At 42.4% G+C, this 14,930-nt stretch overlaps 1 long non-coding RNA gene across 1 annotated transcript in view; it reads right to left on the bottom strand.

The window, feature by feature from the left end:
• Positions 1–1,258: 1,258 nt before the first annotated feature.
• Positions 1,259–14,930, bottom strand: part of LOC123365105 — a 35,442-nt gene continuing 21,770 nt past the window's right edge. Inside the window, exon 2 of the long non-coding RNA XR_006577431.1 lies at positions 1,259–1,554. This is a non-coding gene — a long non-coding RNA (uncharacterized LOC123365105). The remainder of the gene's footprint in view (positions 1,555–14,930) is intronic.

The raw sequence follows: 14,930 nt of genomic DNA on the forward strand, positions 1-14,930 counted from the left end.
CTGGGAGACCGATCTTATCCCTGATGCCCTGGCTAGTGAAGCCATACACACGCAGCTTGGACAGAAAGAAGGAACATTTTAGCTAGCATCTGAGTCGTTGCAGACCCAGGAGTGTGGTAGCCCTGTTGGTCCCAGGATATCAGAGACAAGAGCGGGTGATGAGATATCTTTTATTGGACCAACCTCTGTTGGTGAGAGTGCCAAGCAACAGCCTTCTCTCTAGTTACAGAATGGTAGTCAAATGTGCATCTGGCCTTCTGAAAGGCAGATGGTTCTGTTTACGAACTAGGTTGGAAACAGCGTGGCGGGGGGGTGGAAGAAACAAACCACCAAAAATGCTTTCCAACCATTATGATTGCATGCTGTATTTTGCAGAATTTGTGAGAGCAAGGCAGAAGTCTTGCTGATGGGTGGCAGGTAGAGGTGCAGAGACTTGCTCAGATGTTGAAGCAGCCAGTAGGACATCCCATAAAGAACACAGACACCGTTGGGAATGCTGTCAGGGATGCCTACTGTTTGTATTTTGAGTCAGATGCCTGATAACGTTAGCCCCAGTGGGGGGGTTGTTGGGATGCAGACAGTATGAGCACGGTGATAGTGTGTGGGTGGTTCAAGTTTAATGTCCTCTATGAATTATTTCAGCTTATTTAACAGTTTGTGTTAAAATTCAATGATGACTCATAATGGATGTATTGTAAACAGTTTTATTATGAAACAATAAAAAACCAATAATAAAGTTTTAATGAAACCAATGGAAACACACTGTCTTTGTATTTGGAAATATATTTAAGCCAGCCAATCTTCTGAAGTAGCCAGCTACACACAAACCTTTATTTACTGCAACAGTGCAGACAAAACTCAGTGTCCAAGAGTTAGAATGTGTTAAATACAATCAAGTTGGGGAGGAGGGGCTGCATGAAGTTGAAGGTGAGTGTACACCTTGCCAGTCACTCTTCTCCACAGGGTTCTGGGGCGAGTGCCTTGGCTCAAAATTCTCAGGGAATGTTGGAGAGCTCAAAAGAGCTAGGTTCCCAGATGCAAGTGTTCACAGTGCCCGGAGGCTGGTTCTGAGAGGTGAATGGGAACTTCTGGGAGTGCTGCTGTGGGAATGCAGAGGTTAGGAGTTGCTGCTGGAACCAGTAGCCAGCACTGTCCAGAAGCTGAAGGATGTGGCTGGGTCCCAAAATTACAGGGCTGCCGGGACTGCTGCCCTAGCAGGAGCATGTTTTGCATTCTGGCTCAGGATAGCATCCATAGGTTGCCTCTGCATCTCTCCTTCCTACCCCCCACTCCTTCACCATGGTGATGCTGACCTCAGCCACAGCCATGCTTTCCTTGGCCACTGCAACAATCACCTGAGACAGCTTTCTTTCTCAGTCTGGGACCATACGGACATCCTCCGCCCCTCAACAAGCCTGGCTATCTTCTGTGACTCTGCCATAACTTCAGCAAACATCTTATCCCGAGTCTCCCCCACCACATCTCAAGTTGGTCAGCCTGTCATCAGTAATAGCAGTCCTGTCCTGGACAGCCTGGCTGATGCATTCGCCGTGGCTGTGGAAATAGGGGGGGAAGTTGCTTATTGTTCATATCAGACAAGTCATGATAGCTTTCTCGTCTGTTCCCCCCACCCCCACATATATTTGCAACCTTTCCTCCTTGGGACTCAATCCCATTCTTACAGGGCAACCTCAGAATTTGTGGTCTGCATGTATGGAGGGTGCTGGGTGCATTTGGATTTCAGTCTACTTTATCTGCTTTGATGCTGTCCAAGGGGGATGGTTGGAGCTGTGTTTGTTTTTTAAGAAGGTTATGGGGGGCAAGTTGGCCAGTAATCTTCTCACTATCCGCCTTAAGCTGTCTTGGACTCTTATGTTAGGCTGAGACAGGTAATTAGGACGTAGAGAATGGCCTTATTCAGAAAGGCAAAGAACAGACCAGCAGGGTGCATGGACAATATCCACCACAATGGTACCACCAGAAGCACTGCAGGAATGGAAGGTGCTTACAAGCTATAGCAGGTGACCTGGGCATATGGCTATCCCCTATAATGTGTGAAACAATGCTGAGAAGTAGCTCAATTTTTAAGTTCTGCTCTCTCCCCCCTACGGACATGGAGGGATTGCAGAAAAAAATAGATGGGGTCCTACGATTGTCAACTACAATGCATGTTATAGGGAATTTGAACCTCTGTGGGGAGCACTGTTTGTGCCATAACCAGGCATGTAGCGTTCACTCATACCTCACAAGCTACGAAGACTAAACCAAATTTCTTTTCCTGTCAGCACTGCCTCAAACTAAGGAATTTTGCATGAATTAATGCTTTTGTTAGTCGAATCTGCTGTGTGTGGGGTTGGGGTGAGGGGAAGTGAACGATAGACTGCGATTATGCCATGCTTTTAACTCACATCCACCAAATTGTAAAGATAGTTACTTACATACCAAAGTTCCCTCCAGTTGGGAATCTGACTCCTTGGTCCGTTCTCGGTTTGTGGCCGAGACTTATTTCTGTCCTGCATCGGCTGTACCTCAGAGCCCGTTGTAGCAGGGCAGGACTGGGGCTAGCTTTCCAAATGGCTATCAGGGTCCTGAGTCATAAAAAGATCCTGGCTTTCAGGGGACAGCTCCTCTCCTGCTCCTTCCCCCAATGGGTGTAGCCAGTTATCCTCTGTGGAAGAGTGTGTGTTGGCAGCATGCTCTGACTGGTGCCTGAGAAGGGTCATACTAGAATTCTGTAGAATCTGTCCAGTTCATAAAAAACAAATGAACAGATCACATAGCCCCTGCTGAATTGTCTCCTTTTAGCTCTCATTTCTCTTGAGCTGATTGCTCTTTACCCAGCATTGGTTGGCATCATGGTCATGACCCCCTCATGGACATCTGCTTTGCCATCTCCACAAAAAAAAAGTTCCTTATTTGTGTGACTAGCCACACATGTCCTGAACCAATACTTCTCCCTGCATTGTGAAGAGAACCATGGTCTCAGGACAGCTCCAAGCAGCTGCTCAAGGTGTATTGTGTACTGTATTTTGCTCGAGGTGTATTGTGGGGCTCTGGACTGCTGTTGTGGTTGTACTGTCAGATTAACGAGACTCTGGAATCCAGAAGAAATGAACAAAATCTGCACCTTTTGTGGGGGTGGATGTGGAGGAAGGTCATCCTGCAAACTTGACATCAGAGCAGGGAAGGCACACAAGAGAACAGACATGTAGTTAACAGTTAACCTGTAAAGCACTGTGGGATAGCAGTTAGAAGCATGCAAAACAGTGGCGTGCAGCCATTGCACATGACATGAACAGAAACTATTTCAAGGCGATGCAAACCTAGTTCACTTTGCCAGAGGACTGCACATTTATCAGGAATTCTGCAGTTAGTGTCCAGTGATGGGTCGCATCATGTGTACACAATTGTTTTCAAACTAGATTAAATCAGATGGAGCTGAGGTAAAAGCCCCATGTAGACAAGCCCTGATTCTGGAAGGGACCTCCCCCCCCCCACAAAATGTGCATGTATATTCTAGAAGGGGACAAGTCGACCCCTTACCTAGAAAGCCCAATACCTTTCCATTAGACTTGTGTTTCCCTTCCATTCATTACTGCCTGGTTTTGATATTCAGGGCTGTTTGGGTTGCATGCACATAGCTTGTTAACTGCCTCATGGACCCAATTCAAAAACAAATTGTTTTCAGAGCAGACCATAAAATTAGTGGCGCTTTGTAAAACTGGATGAGTTTAATCGGCCCAGTGGACATCCTATCTACAAGGAAAATGTTACTCTTCATAAACTCAAAACCAGCACTGAGAAAGTAGGAAATACTTCTGATCCTCAGTCCAGGTGGCTGGAGGTATTTAAAACTGAGCCTTCCCACAGCAATTTTTTAAAAAGCCTTTTAATGTTCAATCACAGTTTGGATCTTTGACTAATGAGAGTAATGAGCTATAGAGGATACAAAAGCCATTTTCATATAACTATTTTAATATGGGCTTTACCCTTTACTTCACCAAATTAAATATTTGAAGCTCGACTCTTCTGTCACTGGTACAAAGGAGAAGGAACTCCTCTGGAGTAAATGGGCCAAGCTGGTGGAAAACTGCTAGTAACAGGAGGAGAATCAAGTGTCTGCTATTGGGTTTACCACCAGGCTGATGAAAGCTTTCTACAATGGCATGGATTCTAACGACTATAAAATCAAATCGGAAAATATGTACTTTCATTGGCACTCAGCTAATAAAAATCCTTTTGAGGCTAATGCTACAAGGACATTTTTATTTTATCCTCCTCCTGAAAGCAATTTTGCTCCTTATATAGTTTCCACACGCAATAGAGAAATGTGCAGCCATAATATTTGCTGTCACCCCTTTATCATTCCCTGTAAACTGCTATTTGCAACAGGGAGAGACAGACACTTGGCATCCCCACACATGGATGATACATGTGGTGCCTAGTGGTGTGAAGTTCCCCTATTGCCTTAGCTAAGACGTTCACCTATCCATTTTTTTCATAGGGCGTGACCAGGGTTGCTTCAGAGACTAAAGCAACAAGCATGTTGTCTCTTGTCGTCAAACCTCCATTGCAAAACCCAAGCATGGGGCCGAATGACAGTGGAAGGATGGGCGAGCAGTTAAGGCAGTACTCTAGGCCTTGGAGACCTTGGCTCAAGTCCCTGCTCCACTACAGTCTGCCTGGGTGACTCCAGGCAAGCTGCTGATCCTGTGCCAGAGTTCTCCATCTGTAAAGGGGGATAATACAACTGCCCTGTCTCCCAAGGGAGTCAGGAGGCTAAACACATTTGAAGTTTGGGAGGCATTTAGATGCTAGGTACTTTTACATCCCCTAAGTCAAGCAGGGCATCTGCATCCAGTAAAGTCAATGTGATTTTTACCTTCCACAGGAATAGGCCAGGCCCTTTGATTTGCACAGCTTCAGGTCCTCAAACTTGCAATTGGATCCACTAGCATACATCTGTGGAATCCTATTGGCCAAGATTTTCTGAAGTGATTAGTGTTTTTGAGGTTGAGATACCTGAAAGGGCCCTCATTTTTAAGTGGGTAGGAGCTCAGCACATAATACTAAGAGCACCTATTCCACCATCATTGCAATGATCACCAGACACCATAATGATAAATAAAGGTAATTGAGGTCAATAGAGTTCAGCAGGAGACAGAATTCCATTCCAGTGGTCTGCTTTTTAAGCCTATTGATTGGAATGGTAGCCTCATCTATGTCTGTAAGCAAGGTCGGCGACTTGCCTTCAAGCATGAGTTGAGTGGTTACAAGTGCCAGGACACCATGCAGCAATACTGCTTCCTTTCGGAGTTTAAAAAAAACAACCAAAAACTGCAAGCCAGGGTGCTTCCATTGGTTTTCAAAGATTCTACTGGCTCTAATGGAATTCACCACTCCACTAGTGTTAATGGAATTTAAAGTATATTATTTTTATTAAATGAGTCCCTAGAAACCCCAACTGAAATTGGTCCTCCATTGTGCTAGCCTCTGAAGATATACACATAGGCCTACATTTGCAAAAGTCACTAGTGATTTTGGGTGCCCTCTGAATGGCAGGCACAACGAAGGTGCTACAGAATTAGGGCTTCTAAACTTTTGAATATAGTAAGAGACAGATCTGACCCAGATAGCTTGCAGTCTGAGCAGACAAAGCACAGGAGAAGTATTATGACTCATTTTATAGATCAGAAACAGACACAGGGCTAAATTTGTCAACTCCTCACTCCCATCACTTGGGCAAGTCACTCCAGGGAGTTCAACGGGAAGACTCAAGTGAGTACTTCATACACTGGCTGTAAGTGACTTGCCCTAGATCATACAGGGAGGCTTCAGCAGAAGGAAGAATTGAACCCAGATCTCCTGAAGGCCAGTTCAATGACCTCACTTAACCATTCCATCTCTGGAAGCAATTGAAACTGGTGAAATGTGTGTGACCATTGTAATGGTGTGTCTGAAACAAAGAACTCCCACAGCAGAAGCAGCTGAAAGTCTGGTTATAATTAGCAGTGTGACTTAAAACAAAATAAAATTTGTTAAGGTCCATACTTATTCTCGCTCAAGGATTCCAGATCAGTTTACTTAGTTTACAAGCCAACTGCAAGTTCAACCTGAAATCTCAAAACAGAACAATGTTCCTTCCACCTCACCAGAAAATGAGAGAGAATCTGTGATCAAATCTTAACTAACAGTTTGATGATGCATCAGGTAGAACTTAAGGGAGAGATTCTGTTGGCTTTTCAGGATTAGCAGAAGTAAAAATTTGTTTGGGGCTATAAGGCCCCAATTCTGCCAACAAAGCAGCATGTTGGTAGCTTTACTCACATAATGATTATGCAGCAGATGTCCTGAGGCCACAGTCTACCATGCTGAATATTCACAGAATCATAGAACTGGAAGGGACCTGGAGAAGTAATCTAATCCAGTCCCTTGCACTCAAGGCAGGACTCAGTATTATCTAGACCATCCCTGGTAAGTGTTTGTCCAACCGGCTCTTAAAAATCGCCAATGGAGATGCCACAACCTCCCTAGGCAAATTATTCCAGTGCTTAACCACTCTGACAGTTAGGAAGTTTTTCCTATTGTCCAACCTAAGCCACCCTTGCTGCAATTTAAGCCCCTTGCTTCTTGTTCTATCCTCCGAGGTCAAGGAGAACAATTTTTCTCCCTCCTCATTGTAACAGCCTTTTATGTATTTGAAAACCGGCATTATGTCCCCTCTCAGTCTTCTCTTCTCCAGACTAAACAAACCCAATTTTTTCACTCTTCCCTCATAGGTCATGGTTTTCTAGACCTTTACTCATTTTTGTTGCTCTTCTCTGGACTTTCTCCAATTTGTCCACATCTTTCCTGAAATAGGGCACCCAGAATTGGACAATGCTCCAGTTGAAGCTTAAATCAGCATGGAGTAGAGCGAAGGATTACATCTCGTATCTTGCTTACAATATGCATGATAATACATCCCAGAATAAATGTTTGCTTTTTTTGCAACAGCGTTACACTGTTGACTCATTTAGCTTGTGATCCACTATGACCCCCAGATCCCTTTCTGCAGTACTCCTTCCTAGGTGGTCATTTCCCATTTTGTACGTGTGCAACTGGTTGTTCCTTCTTAAGTGGAGTACTTTGCATTTGTCCTTATTGAATTTCATCCTTCTTACTTCAGACCATTTCTCCAGATCATTTTGAATTTTAATCCTATCCTCCAAAGCACATGCAACCCTTCCCAGCTTGGTATCGTCCGCAAACTTTATAAGTGTACACTCTATGCCGTTATCTAAATCATTGTTGAAGATATTGAACAGAACCAGACCCAGAACCGATCCTTGCGGGACCCCACTTGTTATGCCCTTCCAGCATGACTGTGAACCACAACTACTCTCTGGGAATAGTTTTCCAACCAGCTATGCTCCCACCTTGTAGTAGCTCCATCTAGGTTGTATTTCCCCAGTTTATGAGAAGGTCATGCGAGACGGTATCAAAAGCCTTATTAAAGTCGAGATTACCACTTCTACTGCATCCCCTTATCCCCAAGGCTTGTTACCCCATCAAAGAAAGCTATCAGGCTGGTTTGACACGATTTGTTCTTGACAAATCCATGCTGATTGTTCTTTATCCCCTTATCTTCTAGGTGTTTGCAAATTGATTGCTTAGTTATTTGCTCCATTATCTTGCCAGGTACAGAAGTTAAGCTGACTGGTCTGTAATTCCCCGGGTTGTCCTCATTTCCCTTTTAACAGGTGGGCACTATATTTGCCCTTTTCCAGTCTTCTGGAAAGTCTCCTGTCTTCCATTACTTTTCAAAGATAATTGCTAATGGCTCAGATATCTCCTCAGTCAGCCCCTTGAGTATTCTAGGATCAGGGCCTGGTGATTTGGAGACATCTAACTTGTCCAAGTAATTTTTGGCTTGTTCTTTACCTATTTTAGACTCTGATTCTACCTCATTTTCACTAGCATTCACTATGTTAGACATCTCATTGTTTCCATGTGGTCCCATCTGTCTGTCTATCTGTATACTTGGGTTGTAAGCTGTCAGGGACCATTTTAATTATGAGTTTGTACAGTGCCTAGCACAATGGAATCCTGGTCCATCACTGAGGCTCCTAGGCAATACTATACTGTAAAATAATAAATACTATCACCACCGCCATACAAGTCTATAGAACTACTCACTTGAGTAAAGTTTTACTCGCATGCTTAAGTGTTTGAGAAATCAATGCTGAATATATGAAGGTATTATCTGAAGAGACTGACAGGAAGCAGATATGTACCTTAAGAAGGTGCCATTTTTGCGTAGTCACTCCTCTGACTAAGAGCACACTTTAAGAAGTTATTCTGTAGTGGTAAAGTATCTGCCTACTGCTCAGTGACTCTTACAAAGGTGATGACTAGACCATTTTGTTTACCTTTGGATAACAAGTACAACATTTAACCACTCATACTACCAAGAAATTGGGAAATAAATACTTTTCTATTTACAGTTGATAAAAGATTATAACAGCTATGGGCAGCTCAGAAAGTGAGTGATCACTCAAACATTTGCCAGCTCAGGAGTCTATGGAGAACTTTATCCAAAGTCAATGAAACAACCCTCCCCCCTTATTTTGGAACAGCCCCAGGATTCTTTGAGGCACTTTGGGAAAGATTCCTTAGGGCCTCACCAACCCTGGGATAGATCATTTTCTTCTAATGAAACAGTCTAAATAAATTCTCCCTTTTTGAGAAGTTTTTAATACTATAGCTTTGCCTTTAATACCCTCTGAGAGCTCATCTTATTATGGTACTAATGTGCCCAACTCTGTCCTGATGTTTTCTGCACAACCCCGCAAGCTTCAAACCAATTTAATGCAACAAAGGTCTCACCTGTTCACCAGAACCACACAGATAGTTCAGGGGGAAAAAAATTACAATATTAGGTCGCAATCATGTGTTCAAGTGCTGTCCTGAGTGCTCAGCATTTTACGAGGTCAAATCCTAATGCTGTAACAAGAACTGATTCTGGCACAATGGTATAGAAATATTTGCCACCTCAACAATCCCCAAATTCCCACTGCTACCAACAGTATCAGGTTAGGAGACTCTCAGCTACTCAGCATTCATTGCTAACAAGTGGCATTTTCACTGCTGGTTGCAGTTATTTTTAGCATTTCTGAGCTATCTTTAGGCTTCAATTAAACGTCACAGGATAATTTGCTAGGATGTAAGCCTGGCGGGGAGGGCCAATGATTGGGAAAAAAAACAAAAAACCCACAAATGTTGAATCATGAATGGATGGAAAGAAAGTGTGCTTTTTCCCTGGCGATGCTTCTTTTTGACTTTTTTTCCTTAAAATTATTTGCGTCTATGATATTTGCAAAACCTTTGCCCAATATAACTTAGTTTAATGACTATATCAGCACCTCTCCTTATCCCTATATAGAAAAAGCATTTTTCAAGGGTATGCAAAAACCATCCCAGTAGTGCTACACTTTTTAACCCCCCCCCCCACACACCTTAAAACAAATATTTTAAAAGTTCCAGAGCTGAACAAGTTGAAAATCATATTTACAGCTTCCTTTCCTTCTAGCCAAAATAAATGGGGAAATCTTTAAGAGCACCGTTTTGACAGAGCAGAATGTTTCAGCTTATCTTATGACACATTCCAAGAGGTCACTGTGGCTGCATTAGATTTCAGTCACATTTTATATTAAGGTTACAAATTCTTTTTTTTTAAATGGAAAGGATTAACAGATGAATTGATGTTATAAACATGTGATAGATGAGTAATAGATACTTACAAGCACATCAGTTAAAAGGTGTTATAAGCAACATTATCCTATATAACAATCGACTAACCACTTATGAATATTTTCTTAATGCTTTCTAAACTGTCCATAAATGGAATTTTATGACAAAGTAGGACCAAGATTTGAATAAAGAATATCCTCCTTAATGCTGGTCACTGGGGGAAAAGGGGAAGTAACAGCACTCACATGGATGTTATGAGGATAAATACATTAAAGATTGTGGTACTCAAATACTACCAGTTATGGGGTGTATGATGTATGTACCATAATAGGTTGATAGTAGATGTGAGCGGTTCTTGTTCACCACCTTTACTGGGACTACTCGTATGAGTAAGGGTATACATGATACACAGTCAGCCAAAATAAGCCATATGGTGCCAGCAGTGTTTAAAACATGCTCCTCATTGAAATCAATAGTTAAAACAGCCATTTATTGCAATGGGGGGCAGGACTGGGTCCTAAAGGGCTGAAAAATAAACACATTTGAGCAGCAACGCTCATTAAGCCTGCTGGATCTTCTGGATTTAGATGTTTGGCTGTAGCTGGCAAAGATCACTTTCCCCTAAAACTACAGCTTTGGTAAGCCTTCCTTCTATTGTATCCAAGCCTCAGCTGTCTTTTGTCCTCAATTTCTCTCAGCTAGGTTCTGTGCAAGTCTTCCATGAGGGATAGCTCAGTAGTTTGAGCATTGGCCTGCTAAACCCAGGGTTGAGAGTTCAATCCTTGAGGGGGCCATTTGGGGATTGGTCCTGCTTTGAGCAGGGGGTTGGACTACATGATCTCCTGAGGTCCCTTCCAACCCTAATAATCTATGATTCTATTTTATTTGCTCTAGAATGGGGGACTGGACCACTGACAGCTGTGATGTGTCACCTAACTCTTGGGAAACAGAAAAAAAAAGTCTTTAAATATATTAACTCCGGTTACTAAAGCCTTCCTTAGAAAAACAAAATCTTCTCATAAAAACCTATGACGTGGGGAACCTGGCTCCTAATGATGAAAACATTTCAAGATGGGTTAAGATTTCTATATATGGTAGAAGGAAAGTGGTTTCCCTTTAGCCATAATGTTCTATTAGTGTTTAAAGGGCAACATACAGGTCTTTGGAAAATATGGTCTTTAGATTCCCTTATAATGCTCCTTTCTCAATTTGCCCCTATGAATTGTATGGTAAGTTTCTTAAAGTGCTGGCTAGAAGCACCGTACAGAAAGGAGCAGTATTGAAAGGTACAGTTTAGTTGTGTGGATCAGGTCTTACTGGGATTACAGACAGCATCCGCGCTTTCTTAAGCAAGGGTAGATGCTCCTTACACCAGACGGAAGAGACAAAACACAGTTAACAGGTATCAATTATACAAAAGCAGAGACAGTTATTTAGTCTTCACAGAGTGTCAGGTATGGATAGTTGTGGATGAGAACTTTGCACAAGTTTTCTTTTAAAGTCCACAGTGCATTAACTATTATGAACCTGATTCACATTTACATTGAGGCTTATTATTCAGCAGCGGACTCAGCTTTAGGAAAACTAGAGGAAGAGCCAACTTCGGTTAAAAAACCAACATAAGACACTAGACCAAAAGAAACCAACAGCTCTGTTGGTTTGAATCTTTGCATTGGTTTGCCATAAACACCACTTTGGATAAGGGAGCACTTTCAGTGGCATCATCATTTAATTCTAGCTCCCGTAGGAGTGAAGTTGTTAGCTCATGCAAATTGACTGCATAAAATAAACATCAGATGTGAAAGAATTAAGATCCTGAGATGCAATCACCTTTCCAATATCTGCCATTGCATCAGGCTCATATTATTAACATGAATCTTTGCCCACAAATATAAAAAAGTTAACTGGGCAACATTAGACACAGTGAATAAGTCAAAGTGCTGTGATGTATTTGGTGGACTGGCCTTGCCTTTTCTTCAATTCCCATTTACACAGATTATATCCCAATTTTGGGGAACACAAAAGGTATTTCTGCACAACAGCTGTGCTGTCTTCACTGCTATTATTACATGACCTAGCTGGATTCAAGCTTGCTACGGTAGGATAGCCCATGCATAACTTTTGCTGTGTGGACATACCCCTAAAAAATCTCACAGTAAAAAATAGTCCCGGTGTGATGAACCTGGCCAAGATCTGTAGGGCCTTATACAAAGCCTACTAAAGCAATGAAAAGAATCCCATTGTATTCAGCAAGCTGTGGATCAGGGCCCAGAAAAGGATGTTGGCTTCATAATTATAGCTTGCTGTAATCATGTATTGTGCATTTTTAGGTTGCTTTTGTTAGATAGTGTACTAGAACATTTTACCACCTTATTTTCTCTTTCCCAAGACGCAAAGATCAGGGTCCATGTTGCACCCAAGTGGCATGGTGCCTCTTCTTCCAATTTAAGACCTTAATCCAGCAAACATATAGGTGTGTTTTTACCTTTACGTACATGCGCAAGGCTGTGTCTTCACTATGAAGAAGAGGGGTGTTCTTCAGTTGAGTTGTCTTCACAAGGATTTTACCATGAGTTGGGTTAAGGTAGTTTTCATACTAGACACAGAGTGTGAGACCATAAGACACCACCAGATCATCCAGTCTGACTTTCTGTATATCAGAGGCCACTATCACCATCCATCCAGCCTCACACAAAACCCAACCACCAAAATTAGATCCAAGTATTACAACCCTTAAAAGACTAAACTATTGTGAGCCACAGGCACAATATGGGAGATAAAACAGCAACACACTATTGCAAGACTGCCTATTGCTAAGATTGTAGACATTTCAAAACATCCTCTACTAGAGAGGCAAGAAGATTATTATTTTCATATATCCTCATTACTTGTGAGAGAAAGAAAAATGGTTCCACGCAAATACATTATGGAAACTACTGGTTGGTAATCTGAAAGAACCTCAGATTACGTAAAAACTGTATAACTCTAATACTTCAGATGTCTGGCTATGCCAATTTCCTGGCAGCAGTCATTTCACACACACACAGTAAATCTTTGCCTTCCCTAGTCCTAATCTAAAACTGATTGACAGGATTATTTTTAGAATCTCTTTGGTATTTTGCTAAAGAGGAATGCAAATGTCACAACTAAAAAAATAAACACCTTGGTGGAAAATTAAAGCGCAACTTTGACGACAGCCCCAGCAATTAGACATACACGGGTAACTGATCTTTAGCTGCTGTAGCCCTAATGTCAGAGCCTGGTGTTTTTGCTGCTTGCATAATGAACCCCTAATGAAGGTCACTGGAACATTGCCCCAGAGTGATCAGCAGCACCAATATTTAACATTAACAGCTCTTTTTTCACATTCAGTTAGTAGATTGTAACCCTAGATAAGAGTGTTTTTCCCCCTTTTATGAGCAACTTTTCCCAGCATGCTGCAGAGGAGTTTTCAGTTCATTCAGAGAGGTGGCGGAGTTCATTTAACGCCCATTAGCAGCAATGGGAAGTGCATGTGTATTGATGGCAGAGTGGACCCCAAGGTCAGGGCTGGAAGTGGATTCACACAAATTTAAGTTTCACAAACTTTGGATGCAAATCTCCATTTTTTTGCTCCTTGTAGTGTCAACAGGCCAGATCCCCCACCTTGGGTACTCATTTACACTAGTGTAATGTGAACAGTAGTGTTTAGCACTCACTTTTGCTCCTTTTTCAGTGGTGCATATGGCTACATAAAGTATAAGGCAATGGAAAATTAAGCCCATATACTACAGTGCAACGTGAAGATGCAGAGAAGTGCTTCAGGTCTGTATTTCTAGTTTATATGGCCAGGTACATCCCTGAAAAAGTCCTCTCCCCTGCTTGGTTTTTTACACCTTTCAACTATCCATAGATAGCTATAGACTTTATACTCTTCTCACTTAGGATAGTTCTACACTGCAATCAGATGTGAATGCAGCACCTGTAGCGACACCTGAGCTAGATTTGATTTAGCTACATCAAACAATAGCAACGAAGCAGCAGCAGCATAAGCCGGCCACTTGAGTGCCTACCCAGGGGCCCAAGAGGATTTGTACAGCCTGCGCTGCATCCCATGCTGGCCTGGCTTCACTGCTATTGTTATTAAAGCTAGCTCGAGTAGGTGTACACCTGCCTCAGTCACCCTGCCAATTGCAGCATAGACAGAGCCTTACTATAGGTTCACAGCTATGTCACTCCATTGATTTTAGTGGAGTCCTAAGATAAGTGGCAGGAGAATCACACCCAGCATGTCCCCAAACCAGAGAAGTTGATGGTATGCTGGGTGGCAGGATAGCAGTAGAATTTGAAAACAGTCTGGGGTTTCATGAACCTTTTTCACAAAAAACCAATTCTCCCACCCGATTTAAACCAGCTAGTATGTTGTTGGGTTTTGGTCCTCCCTAACCCCTAAAGGAAATGTAACAAAACATTCCTCTAGACTAGAAAGCCTGGGCTATGCAAACAGATTCTTGTGTGAAAGTCATTTTTGCCTGGCCTCCAGGAGGGAGGAAGTTAGAAAAGCATCACAGTCTAGAACTCACATTTTGTCAGACTTGTATTGAAGTGGAAAACTCAACCCAACCTTAATGATGGAGCCACCCCCAACACCTTTGTAAGGGGACTGGAGAACACAACTGGCAGTTGTCAGAATTCATCTAGAACTCACAGGGCCTGATTGTCATGTACATGAAGGCCATTGTACACCACTCTGGTAATACATGCATGCCCACTTTAAGGTCCCTTTACACTGCCAGAGTAATGTAGAATGACCTTAGTGTCTACAAGAATCAGGCCCATGGTTTTCCAATAGGTTCTAAATTTGTTATTCTGCCCAAATTCCTAATTTTTAGTCATCATCCACAGACCTCAAAAAGTACTTTATAGAGGAGTTGAGCATCATTAGCTGCCCTCGTTGTAGATGAGAAAATAAGATCATCCCTTTCCTCATTTATTAGTATTAGGTATTCATATTCTCATTCCCCCATTTCAAAAATCTGATTCAGAATAAGACCTTTTGAAGGGCTCTATTAACTTTTAAAGTCTACATTTCCAGGGAAGGAGGATATACTAGGAGGAGTTGGGAGCTCAGAGTTCTATTCCTGGCCCTCACCACTGACTTGGTGGGTTACCTTTGGCAAGTTACTTACCTTCCCTGTGCTTCAGTTTCTCCACGTGTA

Source organism: Mauremys mutica, chromosome 2 (genome assembly GCF_020497125.1).
Source record: "Mauremys mutica isolate MM-2020 ecotype Southern chromosome 2, ASM2049712v1, whole genome shotgun sequence".
Taxonomy (NCBI): Eukaryota; Metazoa; Chordata; order Testudines; family Geoemydidae; genus Mauremys; species Mauremys mutica.